Source organism: Pristiophorus japonicus, chromosome 9, assembly GCF_044704955.1.
Source record: "Pristiophorus japonicus isolate sPriJap1 chromosome 9, sPriJap1.hap1, whole genome shotgun sequence".
Lineage (NCBI taxonomy): Eukaryota > Metazoa > Chordata > Chondrichthyes > Pristiophoridae > Pristiophorus > Pristiophorus japonicus.
The window spans coordinates 183,418,537-183,436,735 of record NC_091985.1 but is presented as its reverse complement, the minus strand read 5'-3'; the positions used below and the strand labels follow the sequence as shown (position 1 = coordinate 183,436,735).

At 44.6% G+C, this 18,199-nt stretch overlaps 1 long non-coding RNA gene across 1 annotated transcript in view; it reads left to right on the top strand.

The window, feature by feature from the left end:
- Positions 1-18,199, top strand: part of LOC139273370 (uncharacterized) — a 38,906-nt gene that overhangs the window by 15,518 nt on the left and 5,189 nt on the right. The window contains exon 2 of the long non-coding RNA XR_011595088.1: positions 4,206-4,342. This is a non-coding gene — a long non-coding RNA (uncharacterized lncRNA). The remainder of the gene's footprint in view (positions 1-4,205; positions 4,343-18,199) is intronic.

The window sequence follows — 18,199 nt, the reverse complement described above, 5'->3', positions numbered from 1 at the left end:
CCTGTGTTATCCTTCTTCCTGAGATCTTGATATTCCCAGTTATCAATACCCTGTTTAGTTGGTTTGCGTTTTCTCATTGATCTTCTCAATTGAACCTCAGTACCCACTCCCCCCCACCCAACCCCCCCCCCCCTTGGAAGATACAGAGTCTCTGCGAGATTGTCCCATACCCACAGAACCGTCTTCATTCGGCTGCATCTGAGTCGGTGGGTTATGGACGTTGTGTCTGTTGGAATACTTGGACCTGCCAATTCCGTCTGATCATCGTCCAAGTCAGGTTCACAATTATCTACTCGTGGTACCGAAGGTACATCACTCGCTAGCAACATTTGATCCACATGAACCTTCCTGATTTAGTCACAAATTTTGACTAAGTGCTGCTTGGTGCCACATATCCAAATAATTGTACCAATATCCCATTTGCGTGAACTTGCCCTTTTTGACGGACTGAGAACTCTGGTCTGATTACCTTTCTGAAAACACCGTTCTTTGATACCAGAATGATAATGATGTTTCTGCATCGATGTTGCCTTCTCTACCTGATCATACAAGTTCGCTTGCAATAAACTGAGACGCATACTCAGCATAGGCTTCATCAATAATTCAGCGGGTGTGTACCCTGTCGTAGAATAAGGCGTAGTTCTGTATTTGAAAATAAAATTTGCGAACCTATGCTTCATACTCACCGATGATCCAGTCTGTAGAACTTGTTTCCATGAAGCCTCCTTGACAATCCTGACTACCTTTCAGCTGCACCACTCGGAGCAGGATGATATGGTGCTACCAACGTGTGTTTGATACCGTTGTGTCTGGCAAAACTTGCAAATTGCTCGGACTTAAATTGCGGTCTATTATCTGACACCATTTCTTCGGGCAGGCCATGTCACGCAAAAATGTCCGTAATTCATCCAATGTACACTCTGTGGTCATAGATGACCCCATATAACGTACTTCCAGCCATTTCAAATGGCTATTAATTAGAACCAGAAAATTACCGCTGCCCCTCTCCCAAAATCAATATGTATTCTTTGGAAAGGTCTCCTTGGCCAAGTCCATGTTTGCAGCGGTGTTTCAGCTGGCATGGTCCTGCAGTCTTGACAGATAGTACACTTATTTACTAATACCTCTAAGTCTTTATCCAACCCCAGCCAGTAAACAAAACATCAGGCCACTGCTTTCATGCCTACGATGCCAGTATGCTCACCATGAAGTTCCGTCAAGACTTTGGACCATAGTGCACTGGGAATGGCTACTCTCAGGCCCCATTTTAGACATCCCTGCTCACAAGGTAATTTGTGCCGACGATGATAAAAGGGCTATATCTTCTCATGTAAATGTATCTGATCATCAGACCACCCTCGGAAGGTATGCTCATAGACCCGTGTAACATGACATCTTTCTGTGTGTGCTCTGCAATAACAGAGGCAGTGAGCGGAAAGTTCTCATCAATGAAATCTAAACTGAAAAATGATTGTCGCCAATTTCAGAACCTTCATGAGGCAACCTTGAACGGGCAGTCGCCATGGCATTCTGCTTCGATGTGCGATACTCAATTCTGTAATCGTACTGACAGAATAAAATAGCCCATCTTTGCACCCTGGAAGCCGCCATGAATGGAATTGCCGCCTTTGGGCCTAGGATAGCTAGTGACGGTTTGTGATCGCTAGCTAGCGTGAACTGGCGTCCCTAAATAAACTGGTGAGACTTTTTAATAACAAGTATAATTGCCAAATCCTCTTTCTCAATCTGGGCATAATTTGATTCACTTTTGCTGAGCGTACGCGATGCAAAGGCAACCGGTTTTTCCTGTCCATCATTCATAACGTGGCTGATCACTGCTCCCACACCATACCGAGAAGCATCAAATGCTACTCTTAGTTCACAAGTCAGATTATAATGGATGAGAAGAGCACTATTGCTCAAGTGTCGCTTGCATGTATTGTATGCATTCTGTTGCTCTTTGTCCCATATCCAACGCATCCCTTTCTTTCATAAATAATGTCGTGGTGCAGTCACCGTTGCTGGTCCAGGAAGAAAACGAGCATAATATTGGACCAAGCTTAAAAAGGATCGTAATTCAGTAACATTTTTCGGTTCCAGAGCTATCATGAAGGCTTGCACTTTCTCCTTATCTGGTTGGAGGCCATTTTCATCAACCCACAATCCAAGATAAACCAACTCACACAATATTAATGCACACTTACTCCTCCTCTGCTTCAGATTATGGTCATTGAACCATCTGAATACTTCTAAGACTTCCCAGTTTCTCTGCTCCGTGCCGGTGGCTATCAACACATCATCTTGATTGCACAAACAGTGATTTATTCCCTGTGGGATCTTATCCATGGTAGCCTGGAATATATTTGGTCAGGACTTGATACCATAGGACAACTTATCGTATGAATATAAACCTTTGTAGATGTTGACTGTCAGATACTGCTGATTTTGTTGTCAACATTGAGTTGAGCATAGGCGTGGGAGAGATCCAGTTTTGTGAAGACTTTGGCTCCCGCCAGTTCTGCGATGTTGGTAGAGGGAACTGTTCATCATCAGCTGCTCGAATCAGGGTAATTTTACCATAATTTTGTCTGACTTTGGAACTACAAGTAATGGGGTGGCCCAGTCACTCTTAGCAGTCTTCAATAAAACTCAGGACAAAATAGTAGAATAGAATCGTAGAATCCTAGAATGGTTTCAGCACGGAAGGAGGCTATTCGGCCCATAGAGCATGTGCCCACTCCACAGCCCTTTCTAATAGCCCTGCAAATGTATTAATTCAGGTATTTATCAAACTCCCTTTTAAAACCCACGCTTGAGTCTGCCTCCACCAGCCTTTCAGGAAGTGCTTTCCAGATCCTAACCACTCGTTGTGTAAAGAAGTTTTTCCTCATGTCGCCTTTGGCTCTTTTGCCAATCACCTTAAATCTGTGGTTCTCAACCCTTCTGCCAGTGCGAACAGTTTCTCTATCAACTCTGTCCAGCCCCCTCTGGATTTTGAACACCTCTATCAAACCTCCTCTCAATATTCTCTACTCTAAGAAGAACAACCCCAGCTTCTCCAGTCTATACCCCTAGCTGAAGTCCCTCATCCCTGGAATCATTCTCGTAAATCTTTTCTGCACCCTCTCCCGAAGGCCTTCACATCCTTCCTAAAGTGCAGTGGCCAGAATTGTATGCAATACTAGAGTTGAGGCCAAACCGCTTTATACAGGTTCTTCAAAATTTCCACGCTTTTGTATTCAATAGCTCGATTCATGAAGCGCACATCCCATAATCCTTCTGAACTGCTTTCTCAACCTGCCGTGCCATCTTCAACGATTTATGCACATTTCTCCTCCAGGTCTCTCTGTTCATAAACCCCCTTTGGGACTGTACCCTTTAGTTTATATGTCTTCTCCTCTATTTCTACCAAAATGTATCACTTTGCAATTTACAGCGTTAAATTTCATCTGCCATGTGTCCGCACATTCCACCAGCCTGTCAAGGTCTTCATGGGGTCGACCGGGGAACAATCAATGGTGAATTCATCAAGTCCCGATTAGATCAGGAATTAGATCAGGGAATAATACGGGAATACCGAAACAAACCTCCCATATGGCCTGTAAAGAAAACTGATGGCCCATGGAGACTGACTATTGAATATGGTCAGTTAAGTTAGCATACCGTGCCTGCCTCTCCAATCATTCAGATATGATGCCCAGGTTACGACCCCACCGTCTATTTGACCCTGGACATCTCAAATGGAGCCTGGAGCATCTCAGTCCTCTTAGTACACGTCTGCATTTGCTTTTCGGAAACAACAGTGTTGGAATAAAAACAGAAAGCACTGGAAATACTTAGCAGGTCAGGTAGCATCTGCGAAGAGAGAGAGAGAGGCAGAGAGAGAAAAACCGAGTTAACGTTTCAGGTCGATGATCTTTCGTCACAACAGCCCCAGAAACTGATCCGTATACTTGGGTAGGGCTCAACCTCAACTGGCAGATAAATTACGGTCATGATAACAACCTGATGGTGCGATTCATAGGTTGATGACGTATTGCTTCAATCACAGTCAGGAGAGGTGGATTCTGTTCCTGATTGGTTTGCAGAGTGCTCCTGTTCCTGATTGGCAGTGCGGATTCTGTTGCTGATTGGTTGGGAGTGATGTCCAGCTGCAGGTTTGAAGTATTTATCAGTTAACGATCAGGTGTATTTTTCCATGTCAGGAACACATCTACCGAAGATGGGAACACACCTGCTACAATGGTTGAAGGAGGCAATGACACATTCCAAATGCCAACTCTTGGGAGACATGCCCGAATAGGGATGCTATACGATGGATGCTGCGACAACTTCATCCCAGGTAACCGCTATATCGACCAGGATATAACCTCAAAATCATCCAGGGTAAAAGGCCAGGATTATCGAGGATACAACCCCAATATCATCCAGGATATAACTCCAATATTATCCAGGGTATAAACCCAATATAATCCAGATATAACCCCAACATCATCCAGGATGTGACACCAATATAATTCAGCATATAACTCATATATAATGCAGGATAAATAAATCCAATATAATCCAGGATATAACCCCTCAATAATCCAGGATATAACCACAATATAATCCAGGGTATAAATCCAATATAATCCAGTGTATAAATCCAATATAATCCACGGTATAACCCCAATATAAGCGAGGATATAACCCCAATATAATCCAGGATATAACCCCAATATAATCCAGGGTATAACTCCAATATAATCCAGGGTATAATCTCAATATAATCCAGGGTATAACCCCAATATAATCGAGGGTATAACTCCAATATAATCCAGGGTATAATCCCAATATAATCCAGTGTACAACCCCAATATAATCCAGGATATAACTCCAAAATAATCCAGGATATAAATCCAATATAATTCAGGATATAAATCCAATATAATCCCGGGTATAATCCCAATATAATCCCGGGTATATCCCCAACATAATCAAGGATATAACCCCAATTTAATACAGGGTATAACCCCAATATAACCCAGGGTATAACCCCAATATAATCTAGGATATAATCCCAACAAAATCCAGGGCATTACCCCAATATAATCCAGGATATAATCCAAATATAAACCAGGATATAATCCCAATATAATCCAGGATATAACCCCAATTTAATCCAGGATATAATCCCAATATAATCCAGGGTATAATCCCAATATAATCCAGGTTATAAACCCAATATAATCCAGGATATAACCCCAGTATAAACCAGGATATAATCCCAATATATCCATGGTATAACCCCAATATAATCCAGGGTAAGTTCCCATAATAATCCAGGATATAACCCCAATATAATCCAGGGTATAACCACATTATAATCCAGGATATAACCCCAATATAATCCAGGGTATGAACCCAATGTAATCTAGGATATAACCCCAATATAATCCAGGGTATAATCCCAATATAATCCAGGGTATAATCCCAATATAATCCAGGGTATAACCCCAATATAATCCAGGGTATAACCAATATATAATCCAGGGTATAATCCAATATAGTCCAGGGTATAATCCCCATATAATCCAGGATATAACCCCAATATAATCCAGCGTATAACCCCAATATAATCCAGGGTATAACCCCAATATAATCCATGGTATAACCCCAATATAATCGAGGATATAACACCAATATAATCCAGGGTAAAATCGCAATATAATCCAGGGTATAACCCCAATATAATCCAGAGTACAACACCAATATAATCCAGGGTACAATCCCAATATAATCCAGGATGTAATCCCAATATAATCCAGAGTATAACGCCAATATAATCCAGGGTATAACCCCAATATAATCCAGAGTACAACACCAATATAATCCAGGGTACAATCCCAATATAATCCAGGATGTAATCCCAATATAATCCAGAGTATAACGCCAATATAATCCAGGGTATAACCCCAATATAATCCAGAGTACAACACCAATATAATCCAGGGTACAATCCCAATATAATCCAGGATGTAATCCCAATATAATCCAGAGTATAACGCCAATATAATCCAGGGTATAATCCCAAAATAATCCAGGATATAACTCCATTATAATCCAGGATATAACCCCAATATAATCCAGGGTATAACCGCAATATAATCCAGGCTAGAACTCCACTATAAATAGGACATTACCCCAATATAATCCAGGATATAAACCAAATATAATTGAGGGCAAAGCGCAAATATTATCCAGGATGTATTCGCAATATAACCAGGATATAACACCGACAAAAAACTGGATATAACTCCAATATAATCCTGGTTCTAATCTCAACATAATCCAAGATGTAACACCAATATAAACCAGGATATAACTCTAATATAATCCAGTATGTAAGCCCTATATAATTCAGGATATAACCCCGATATAATGCATGGTCTAAACCAGTATAATCTAGGATATGACTCCAGTATAATTACGAAATATCCTCAATATAAACCAGGACATAAAATCAATATCATCCAGGATATAACTACAATATAATCCAGGATATAATTCCAATATAATCCAGGGTATAACGCCAATATAATCCAGGTTAGAAAGCCAATATAATCCAGGAAATAATCCTAATATAATCCAGGATATTACTCCAATATAATTCAGGATATAACCACAATATAATCCAGGGTATAACCCCAATATAATCCAGGATATAACCCCAATATAATCCAGGATATAAAGCCAATATAATGCAGGAAATAATCCCAATATAATCCAGGTTGAAACACCAATATGAATTAGAATTTCTCTTTTTTTTCTACACTTGGGCATTGGTTTAAATTAAGAGTTTTAGTGCAAATTAAAACTATAAATAGTTAATTTAATGTTTCAAAACTTGAAATCATAATTAGTGCAATAAAATACAATGGAGATGGCAGGGTAGGCGATGTTTTGCAGCTGCAGTATGTGGGAGCTGGTGGACACCAGTGTGTTCCACGGCGACCACATCTGCAGTAAGTGTTGGCGGCTCTATGTGTGAACGAAAGCAGTGACTGCAGGGAGGATGAGCAAATTGATGAGCTGGAGTCCGAGCTTCAAACACTGCGACACAGGGAGGGGGAGAGTTACCTGAATGCCGTGGTCCAGGAGGCCCCTTAGCTTAAATATTTCAAATTTGGTCCGTGTTCAGGGACAGGAGGGTGTGACTACGAGTGAGGCAGGTATAGGGACCCAGGAGGTAGTGACGGAGGAGAATCAGCCCTTGCATTTGTCCAACAGGTACGAAGTCCGTGCTCTATGTGTGAACGAAAGCAGTGACTGCAGGGAGGATGAGCAAATTGAAACCAGCACCGTGGTACAGGGGGCCTTTCAACTGGGGGAGTAAAAAGAAATGTAGTATAGGTAGGGGAAAGTATACTTCGGGGGAAAGATACTGTTCTCTGCCGCCAAGAGCATGAGTCCCGAAGGCTGTGTTGCCTGCCAGGGTTAAGGGCATCTCCTCTGAGCTGGAGGGAACTTAGAGCGGGAGGGGGAAAATCCAATTTTCGTGGTCCACGTAGGTACTACCGACATAGGTAGGACAAAGAAAGAGGTTCTGCTAATGTAGTCTGAGCAGCTCGGGGCTAAATTTAAAAGCAGAATCACAAATGTAATAATCTCTGGCTTACTACCGGAGCCACGATCAAATTGGCATAGGGTAACTAATATCAGAGAGATGAATGCGTGGCTCAAAGATTAGTGTGGGAGAAATGGGTTTCGATTCATGGGGCATTGGCACCAGTACTGGAGCAAGAAGGGTTCCATTGGGACGGGCTTCACTTGAACCGTGCAAGTACCAGTGTCCTGGCTAATCGAATAAATATGGCTTTAGATAGGGCTTTAAACTAAATAGTGTGAGGGGCGCGCGGGGTGGGGAGGGGCATGGGGGGGGGGGGGCTTCAGGTGAGGAGAAATTTAAAAAGCCAAAGAAAAAGGAGAAGTCAATAGTGCAGGGTAGTGATAGGGATAATAACCAGAATGTGACAGGAAGGGACCGAGCGTATAAACAGAAGAGTGCATTAGAAAGTAGAGTCAGAGAAGGGAAAAATGGAAAAAGAAAACCCAAAAATTACAGCTCTTTATCTGAATGGAAACAGCATTCATAACAAGGTAGATGAGTTGACGGTACAAATAGAAATACATGGGTATGATCTTAAACCGTTACAGAGACACAGTTGCAAGGTGACCAAGGCTGAGAATTAAATATTATGGGGTATTTGACAATTCAGAAAGATAGACAGAAAGGAAAAGGAGGTGGGTAGCTCTGTTAATAAAGGATGAGATCAGTGTCGTAGTGAGAAATGATATTGGCTCAGAAGATCAAGACGTAGAATCAGTTTGGGTAGAGATAAGAAATAATAAGGGGAAGAATTCACTGGTGGGAGTAATCTATCGGCCCCCTAACAGTAGCTACACATTAGGACGATAAATCAAGAAATAATGGAGGCTTGTAAGAAAGGTACGCCAATAATCGTGGGTGATTTTAATCTGCATATTGATTGGACAAATCAAATTGGTAAAGGTAGCCTTGCGGATTAATTCATTGAGTGTATTCTGGATGGTTCCTTCGAATAATACATTGTGGAACCAAACAAGGAGCTGATTACTTTAGATCTGGTAATATGGAATGAGATAGGATTAATTAATAATCTCACAGTAAAGGATCGTCTAGGGAAGTGTGATCATAGCATGTTAGAATTTCAAATTCAGTTTGAGAGAGGGAAACCTGGGTCTCAAACTAGTGCCGTGATCTTAAATAAAGGCAATTACAAAGGGATGAAGACGGAGTTGGCTAAAGTGAACTGAAAAAATAGATTCAAGGGTAAGATTGTTGAAAAGCAGTGGCAGACATCAAACCAGAAAAGGATGACTAAATAAATAAGAGAGAGAAGATAGATTATGAGAATAAACTAGAAAGAAATATGAAAACAGACAGTAAGAGCTTCTGCAGGTATATAAAAAGGAAGAGTGCAGCTGAAGTAAACGTTGGTCCCTTAGGGGATGAGACTGAGGAATTGATAATGGGGAACAGGGAACAGGGAAATGGCAGAGACTTTGAACAAATATCTTGTATCGGTCTTCATGGTAAAAGCCTCCCAATAATAATAGATAACCAAGGGGCGATAGGGAGGGGGTAACTTAAAACAATCAATATCACTAGAGAAAAATAACTCAGCAACTAATGGGATGGAAGTTGGAAAAATCCCCTGGACCTGATGGCCTGCATCCTAGGGTCGTAAAAGAAGTTCAAGAGTTCAGAAGAATGAGAGGGGATCTCATAGAAACGTTTAAAATTTTGATGGGTTTAGACAGGTTAGATGTAGGAAAAATGTTCCCAATGTTGGGGAAGTCCAGAACCAGGGGTCACAGTCTAAGGATAAGGGGTAAGCCATTAGGACCGAGATGAGGAGAAACTTCTTCACCCAGAGAGTGGTGAACCTGTGGAATTCTCTACCACAGAAAGATGTTGAGGCCAATTCACTAAATATAGTGAAAAATGAGTTAGATGTAGTCCTTACTAATAGGGGAATCAAGGGGTATGGCGAGAAAGCAGGAACAGGGTACTGAAGTTGCATGTTCAGCCATGAACTAATTGAATGGCGGTGCAGGATCGAGAGGCCGAATGGGCTACTTCTGCACCTATTTTCTATGTTTTTATGTTTCTAAGTGGCTGCAGGGGTAGTGGATGCATTGGTTGTAATCTACCAAAATTCCCAGGATTCTGGTCCCAACGGATTGGAAAGCTGCAAATGCAACGCCCCTATTCAAGAAAGGAGGGTGACAGAAAGCAAGAAACTACAGACCAGTTGGCCTAACATCTTCATTGGGAAAATGCTGGAGTTCATTATTAAGGAAGTACTGGCAAAACATTTAGAAAATCATAATGCAATCAAGAGTAAGCATGGTTTTATGAAAGGGAAATCATGTTTGACAAATTTGCTGGAGTTCTTTGAGGATGTAACGAGCAGGGTGGATGAAGGGGAACCAGTAGATGTGGTGTATTTGGATTTCCAGAAGGTATTCGATAAGTTGCCACATAAAAGATTACTACACAAAATAAGAGGTCACGGAGTTGGGGGTAATATATTAGCATGGTAGAGGATTGGTTAACTAACAGAAAACAGACAGTCGGGATAAATGGGTCATTGTCACGTTGGCCGACTCGAACTAGTCGGGTGCCACAGGGATCATTGCTGGGTCCTCAATTATTTATAATCTGTATTAACGACTTGGAAGAAGAGACCGAGTGTAATGCAGACAAATTTAGTGATGATACAAAGATAGTTGAGAAATCAAGTTGTGAAGAGGCCATAAAGAATTAGGGAAATAGATAAGTTATGTGAGTGGGCAAAAATTTGTCAGATGGAGTATAATCTGGGTAAATGTGAACTTATCCACTTTGTTAGCAAGAACAAAAAAACAAATTATTATTTAAATGGAGATATACTGCAAAAAGCTGCGGTACAGAGAGACGTGGGAGTCCTTGAACATGAAACAGAAAAATTTAGCATGTGATACAGTAAGTAACTACGAAGGCAAATAGAATGTTGTCCTTTATTGCAAGGGGGGGTGGAGACTAAAAGTGGGGAAGTCTTGCTACAGGGCATTAGAGAGACCACGCCTGGAGTACTACGTACAGTTTTGGTCTCCTCATTTAAGGAGGGATATACTTGCATTGAAGGCAGTTCAGCGAAGGTTCACCAAGTTGACTCCTGAGATGAAGGGGTTGTCTTATGAAGAGATGTTGAGCAGGTTGGTCCTAATCTTTGTAGTTTAGAAAAATGAGAGGTGATCTTAATAAAAAGTATCAGATTCTGAGGGGGCTTGACAGGGTAGGTGTGGGAAGTATGTTTCCTCTCATGGGGGAATCTAGAACTAGGGGGCATAGTTTCAGAATAATGGGTTTCACGTTTAAAACGGAAATGAGGAGGAATTTCTTTTCTCAGAGTGCCTGAATGTTTGGAATTCTCTCTTCCAGAAAACTATTGAGGCTGGATCTTTGAATATATTTAAGGTGGCGATAGATAGATTTTTGAACCACAGAGGAGTCAAGGATTATGGGGAGCGGGCAGGGAAGTAGAGTTGAGGCCAAGATCTGATCAGCCATGATCTTATTGAATGGCGGAGCAGGCTCGAGGGGCCAAATGGCTGACTCCTGCTCCTATTTCTTATGATTATGTTCTTAGGATGTAACCCAAATATAGTCCCGGATATCATCCGAATATAATTCAGATATAACCCCAATATAATACAGGATATATCCCCAATATTATCCAGAATATAACCCCAATACAGACCAGGATATAAACCCAATAGAATCCAGGCAATAGTCACAATATATAAAACCAATATAATACAGTGTAATACAGTGTATAACCACAATGTAATCCAGGGTATAACCACAATATAACCCAGGGTACAACCCCAATATAACCCAGGGTACAACCCCAATATAATCCATGGTATTACCCCAATATAATCCAGGATATAACCCCAAAATAATTCAGCCTAATACCCCAAATAATCCAGGATATACCCCAACATATTCCAGGGAATATTCACAATATAATCCAGGATATAAGACCAATATAATTCAGGGTACAACTCCAATATAACCCAGGGTATAACCCCAATATAATCCAGGGTATAATCTCAATATAATCCAGGGTATAATCTCAATATAACCCAGGGTATAACCCCAATATAATCCATGATATATCCCCAATATAATTCAGGGTTATAACCCGAAGACAATTCATAATTTAACGCCAATATAATCCCCAATACAGTGCAGCTCTCGCTCAGTACTGCCCCTCTGACAATGCAGTGCTCCCATAATAGTGCAACCTCTGAGAGTGCAGCGCTCTCTCAGTACTGCCTCTCCGACAGTACTGCGCTCCATTAGTACTGTCCCTGCGACAGTGCAGCACTCCCTCAGTACTGCCCCTCCGACAGTGCAGCACTCCCTCAGTACTGCCCCTCCGACAATGCGGCGCTCCCTCAGTACTGCCCCTCCGACAGTGCATGTTCCCCTCAGTACTGCCCCTCCGACAATGCATATTCCCCTCAGTACTGCCACTCCATCAGTGCATATTCCCCTCAGGACTGCTACTCCGATAGTGCATATTCCCCTCAGTACTGTCCATCCGACAGTGCATATTCCCCTCAGTACTGCCCCTCCGACAGTGCAGCCTCCCTCAGAACTGCCCCTCCGACAGTGCAGCACTCCCTCACTACCGCCCTCTGACAATGCAACATCACTCATCACTGCCCCTCCGACAGTGCGGCGCTCCCTCAGTACTGCCCCTCCGACAGTGCAGCACTCCCTCAGTAATGTCCCTCCGACATTGCGGCGCTCCCTCAGTACTGCCCCTCCGACAGTGCGGCACTCCCTCAGTACTGTCCCTCCGACAGTGCGGCACTCCCTCAGTACTGCCCCTCCAACAGTGTGGCGCTCCCTCAGTACTGCCCCTCTGATGATGCGGCGCACCCTCAGTACTGCCCCTCCGACAATGCGGCGCTCCCTCAGTACTGCCCCTCCGACAATGCGGCGCTCCCTCACTACCGCACTCTGACAATGCAACTCTCACTCAGCACTGCCCCTCCGACAGTGCGGCGCTCCCTCAGTACTGGCCATACAACAGTGCAGCATTCCCTCACTACCGCCCTCTGACAGTGCAGCGCTCCCTCAGTAATGCCTCTCTGACAATGCAACACTCACTCAGTACTGCCCATCTGAGAGTAAGATGCACCCTCAGTACTTCCGCTCTAACATTGCCGCGTTTTGTCAGTACCGACTCTGCGATAGTGACATGCTCCCTCAGTATTGCTCCTCTAACTGTGCAGCTCAGCACTGCTACTGCCCCTCGAACAGTGCGGTACCTGCTCAGTAATGCCCCTCTGATACTGCGGCACTCCCTCAGTAGTCCCCCTCTGACAATGCAGCACTGTCTCAGAACTGCCCCTCCAACAGTGCAGCGATTTCTGTGTACTGTCCCTCCAACAGTGCAGCGCTGGCTCAGTACTGCCCCTACGACAGTGCGACAATCCCTCAGTACTGCCAATCCAGCAGTGTAGCGCTCCCTCAGTGCTGCCCCTCCTACAGTGCGCCGATCCCTCAGTACTGCCAATCCGGCAGTGTCGCGCTCCCTCAGTACTGCCCCTCCGACATTGCAGACCTCCCTCAGTACTGCCCCTCCGACAGTGCAGCGCTCCCTCAGTGCTGCCCCTCCGACAGTGCAGCGCTCCCTCAGTGATGCCCCTCCGACAGTGCAGCGCTCCCTCAGTGCTGTCACTCCGACAGTGCAATGCTCCATCTTGAACATATAAAGAATTGTGCCTTTACCCTACGTTACAGTATTCGTTACTCCTGGAATTATACACACCTATACACAGTGTTGAAATATCCATGAAGCCATTTATTTTTGTAACAAATGTTAATTCTCACACAGAGGCCACCATTATATTCAGCACAACATATACAAACTAAATACGGAAAGACTCCCTCTTGATGCTCACCAGACCCAGGTGCTGGCCAGGCCTCCTTGTCCCGGGTAACCTCATCCTAGTGACCAAACTAAGGGCTCCTTTTGACTGCAATCCGTATTACCTTTTCCATAACTCATATTTAAGCCAGAATTCATGGGGCCACAACCAAATGTTCCAATCTGTTTGATCAGTGGCCCTTCAGCGAGAAGAATGTTTGTTTTACAGAACTCTCAGCACATTCTCAACCCCACCACCCGCCCACCAGCCCCCGCACCCCCCACGCCCCTCCCACAGCCGTTATCAGGGGTTGTGCTCTTATCTCGCTTAGCTTTTATGACTTAAAACATAGAAACATAGAAAATAGGTGCAGGAGTAGGCCATTCGGCCTTCGAGCCTGCACCACCATTCAATATGATCATGGCTGATCGTTCAACTCAGTACCCCTTTCCTGCTTTCTCTCCAGACCCCTTGATCCCTTTAGCCATAAGGGCCATGTCCAACTCCCTCTTGAATATATCTAACGAACTGGCATCAACAACTCTCTGCGGAAGAGAATTCCACAGGTTAACAGCTCTCTGAGTGAAGAGGTTTCTCCTCATCTCTTTCCTATATGGCTTACCTCTTATCCTTAGTCTGTGACCGCTGGTTCTGGACTCCCCCAACATTGCGAACATTCTTCCTGCATCTAACCTGTCCAGTCCCATCAGAATTTTATATGTTTTTATGAGATCCCCTCTCATCGTTCTAAACTCCAGTATATGAAGGCCCAGTTGATCCAGTCTCTCCTCATATGTCAGTCCTGCCATACCGGGAATCAGTCTGGTGAACCTTCGCTGCACTCCCTCAATAGCAAGAACGTCCTTCCTCAGATTAGGAGACCAACACTGAACACAATATTCCAGGTGAGGCCTCACCGAGGCCCTGTATAACTGCAGTAAGACCTCCCTGCTCCTATACTCAAATCCCCTAGCTATGAAGGCCAACATCCATTTGCCTTCTTCATCGCCTGCTGTACCTGCATGCCAACTTTCACTGACTGATGTACCATGACACCCAGATCTACCTGCAGCTCCCCCTTTTCCAAATCTGTCACCATTCAGATAATAATCTACATTCATGTTTTTGCCACCAAAGTGGATAACCTCACATTTATCCACATTATACTGCATCTGCCATGCATTTGCCCACTCACCTAACCTGTCCAAGTAACCCTGCAGCCTCTTAGCATCCGCCTCACAGCTCACACTGCCACCCAGCTTAATATCAACTGCAAACTCGGAGATATTACATTCAATTCCTTCATCTAAATCATTAATGCATATTGTAAAGAGCTGGAGTCATAGCACTGAGCCCTGCGGCACTCCACTAGTCACTGCCTGCCATTCTGAAAAGGACCCATTTATTACGACTCTCTGCTTCGTGTCTGCTAACCAGTTCTCTATCCACATCAGTACATTACCCCCAATACCATGTGCTTTAATGTTGCACACCAATCTCTTGTGTGGTACCTTGTCAAAAGCCTTTTGAAAGTCCAAATACACCACATCCACTGGAGGGTATTTATCTTTTACTTTTCTAAACAATTCGTGTAAGGCTTTGGTCATTTTAGCAGCCATCTCTCAGTTTCCCAATGTTATCATGACAGTAGCCATCTTACACACTGTGCTGCCCCTCCAACAGTGCAGCACTCCCTCAGTGCTGCCACTCCGACAGTGCAGCACTCCCTCAGTACTGCCCCTCCAACAGTGCAGCACTCCCTCAGTACTGCCCCTCCGACAGTGCAGCGCTACCTCAGTATTGCCCCTCCCACATTGACACACTCCCTCAGGATTGGCCATCCGACAGTGCGGTGTACCCTCAGTACTGCACATGTGATAGTAATGTGCACCCACAGTACCTCTGCTCTAACATTGCAACGTTTTTTTCAGTACTGACCCTGCGATAGTGACACGCTCCCTCAGTATTGCTCCTCCAACTGTGCAGCACAGCTCCACTACTGCCCCTCCGACAGTGCGGCGCTCCTTCAGTATTCCCCCTCCGACAGTGCGGCACTCCCTCAGTACTCCCCCTCCGACAGTGCGGTGCTCCGTCAGTACTGCCCCTCCGAGAATGCGGCGCTCCATCAGTACTGCCCCTCCGACAGTGCGGTGCTCCCTGTGTAATGCCCCTCCGAGAGTGCAGCGCTCCCTCAGTACTGCCCCTCCGACAGTGCGCAGCTCCCTCAGTACTTACCCTCTGACAGTGCAGTACTCTCTCAGTACTGCCCCTCTGATAGTAAGGTGCACCCCTCAGTACTTCTGCTCTAACATTACTGCGTTTTTTTAAGTACCGACCCTGCGATAGTGACACGCTCCCTCAGTATTGCTCCTCCAACTGTGCAGCACAGCCCCATTACTGCCCCTCGGACAGTGCAGCACTCTCTCGGTACTGCCCCTCCGACAGTGCAGCACTCCCTCAGTACTGCCCATCCGACAGTGCGGCACTCCCTCGGTACTGCCCATTCAACAGTGCAGCGCTTCCTCAGTACTGCCCCCCTGACAATGCAGCATTCCCTCAGCACTGTCCCTCCGACAGTGCAGCGCTCCCTCAGGACAGCCTATCCGACACTGCAGCACTCTCTCAGTACTGCCCCTCTGACAGTGCGGTGCTCCCTCAGTACTGCCCCTCCGACAGTGCGGTGCTCCCTGTGTAATGCCCCTCTGACAGTGCAGCGCTCCCTCAGTACCAGCCCTCCGACAGTGCAGCGCTCCCTCATTACTGCCCCTCTGATAGTAAGGTGCGCCCTCAGTAGTTCTGCTCTAACATTGCCGCGTTTTTTTCAGTAACGACCCTCCGAGAGTGCGGCGCTCCCTCAGTACTGCCCCTCCGACAGTGCGGTGCTCCCTGTGTAATGCCTCTCCGACAGTGCAGCGCTCCCTCAGTACAATGTAAACAGCTGGGGCCCCTGCACAGAACCTTGCGGTACCCCACTAGTCACTGCCTGCCATTCTGAAAAGTACCCATTTACTCCTACTCTTTGCTTCCTGTCTGACAACCAAGTCTCAATCCACGTCAGTACATTACCCCCAATCCCATGTGCTTTAGCTTTGCACATTAATCTCTTGTGTGGGACCTTGTCGAAAGCCTTCTGGAAGTCCAAATACACCACATCAACTGGTTCTCCCTTGTCCACTCTACTGGAAACATCCTCACAAAATTCCAGAAGATTTGTCAAGCATGATTTCCCTTTCACAAATCCATGCTGACTTGGACCTATCATGTCACCTCTTTCCAAATGCGCTGCTATGACATCCTTATTTATTAATTCCATCATTTTACCCACTACCGATGTCAGGCTGACCGGTCTATAATTCCCTGTTTTCTCTCTCCCTCCTTTTTTAAAAAGTGGGGTTACATTGGCTACCCTCCACTCCATAGGAACTGATCCAGAGTCTATGGAATGTTGGAAAATGACTGTCAATGCATCCGCTATTTCCAAGGCCACCTCCTTAAGTACTCTGGGATGCAGACCATCAGGCCCTGGGGATTTATCGGCCTTCAATCCCATCAATTTCCCCAACACAATATCCCGACGAATAAGGATTTACATCAGTTCCTTCTTCTTACTAGACTCTCTGACCCCTTTTATATCCGGAAGGTTGTTTGTATCCTCCTTAGTGAATACGAACCAAAGTACTTTTTCAATTGGTCTGCCATTTCTTTGTTCCCAGTTATGACTTCCCCTGATTCTGACTGCAGGGGACCTACGTTTGTCTTTACTAAACTTTTCGTCTTTACATATCTATAGAAGCTGTGACAGTCCATTTTAATGTTCCCTGCAAGCTTCCTCTCGTACTCTATTTTCCCTGCCCTAATCAAACCATTTGCCCTCCTTTGCTGAGTTCTAAATTTCTCCCAGTCTCCGGGTTCGCTGCTATTTCTGGCCAATTTGTATGCCACTTCCTTGGCTTTAATACTATCCCTGATTTCCCTTGATAGCCACGGTTGAGCCACCTTCCCTTTTTTATTCTTACGCCAGACAGGGATGTACAATAGTTGTAGTTCATCCATGCGGTCTCTAAATGTCTGCCATTGCCCATCCACTGTCAACCCTTTAAGTATCATTCACCAATCTATTTTAGCCAATTCACGCCTCATACCTTCAAAGTTACCCTTCTTTAATTTCTGGACCATGGACTCTGAATTAACCATTTCATTCTCCTTCCTAATGTCGAATTCCACCATATTATGGTCACTCTTCCCCAAGGGGCCTCGCACAACGAGATTGCTAATTAATCCTCTCTCATTACACAACACCCAGTCTAAGATGGCCTCCCCCCTAGTTGGTTCCTCGACATAATGGTCTAGAAAACCATTCCTTATGCACTCCAGGAAATCCTCCTCCACCATATTGCTTCCAGTTTGGTTAGCCCAATCTATTTGCATATTAAAGTCACCCATGATAACTACTGCACCTTTATTGCATGCACCCCTAATTTCCTGTTTGATGCCCTCCCCAACATCACTACTACTGTTTGGAGGTCTGTACACAACTCCCACTAGCGTTTTCTGCCCCTTGGTATTCCGTAGCTCCACCCATACCGATTCCACATCATTCAAGCTAATGTCTTTCTTTACAATTGCATTAATTTCCTCTTTAACCAGCAACGCCACCCCGCCTCCTTTTCCTTTCTGTCTA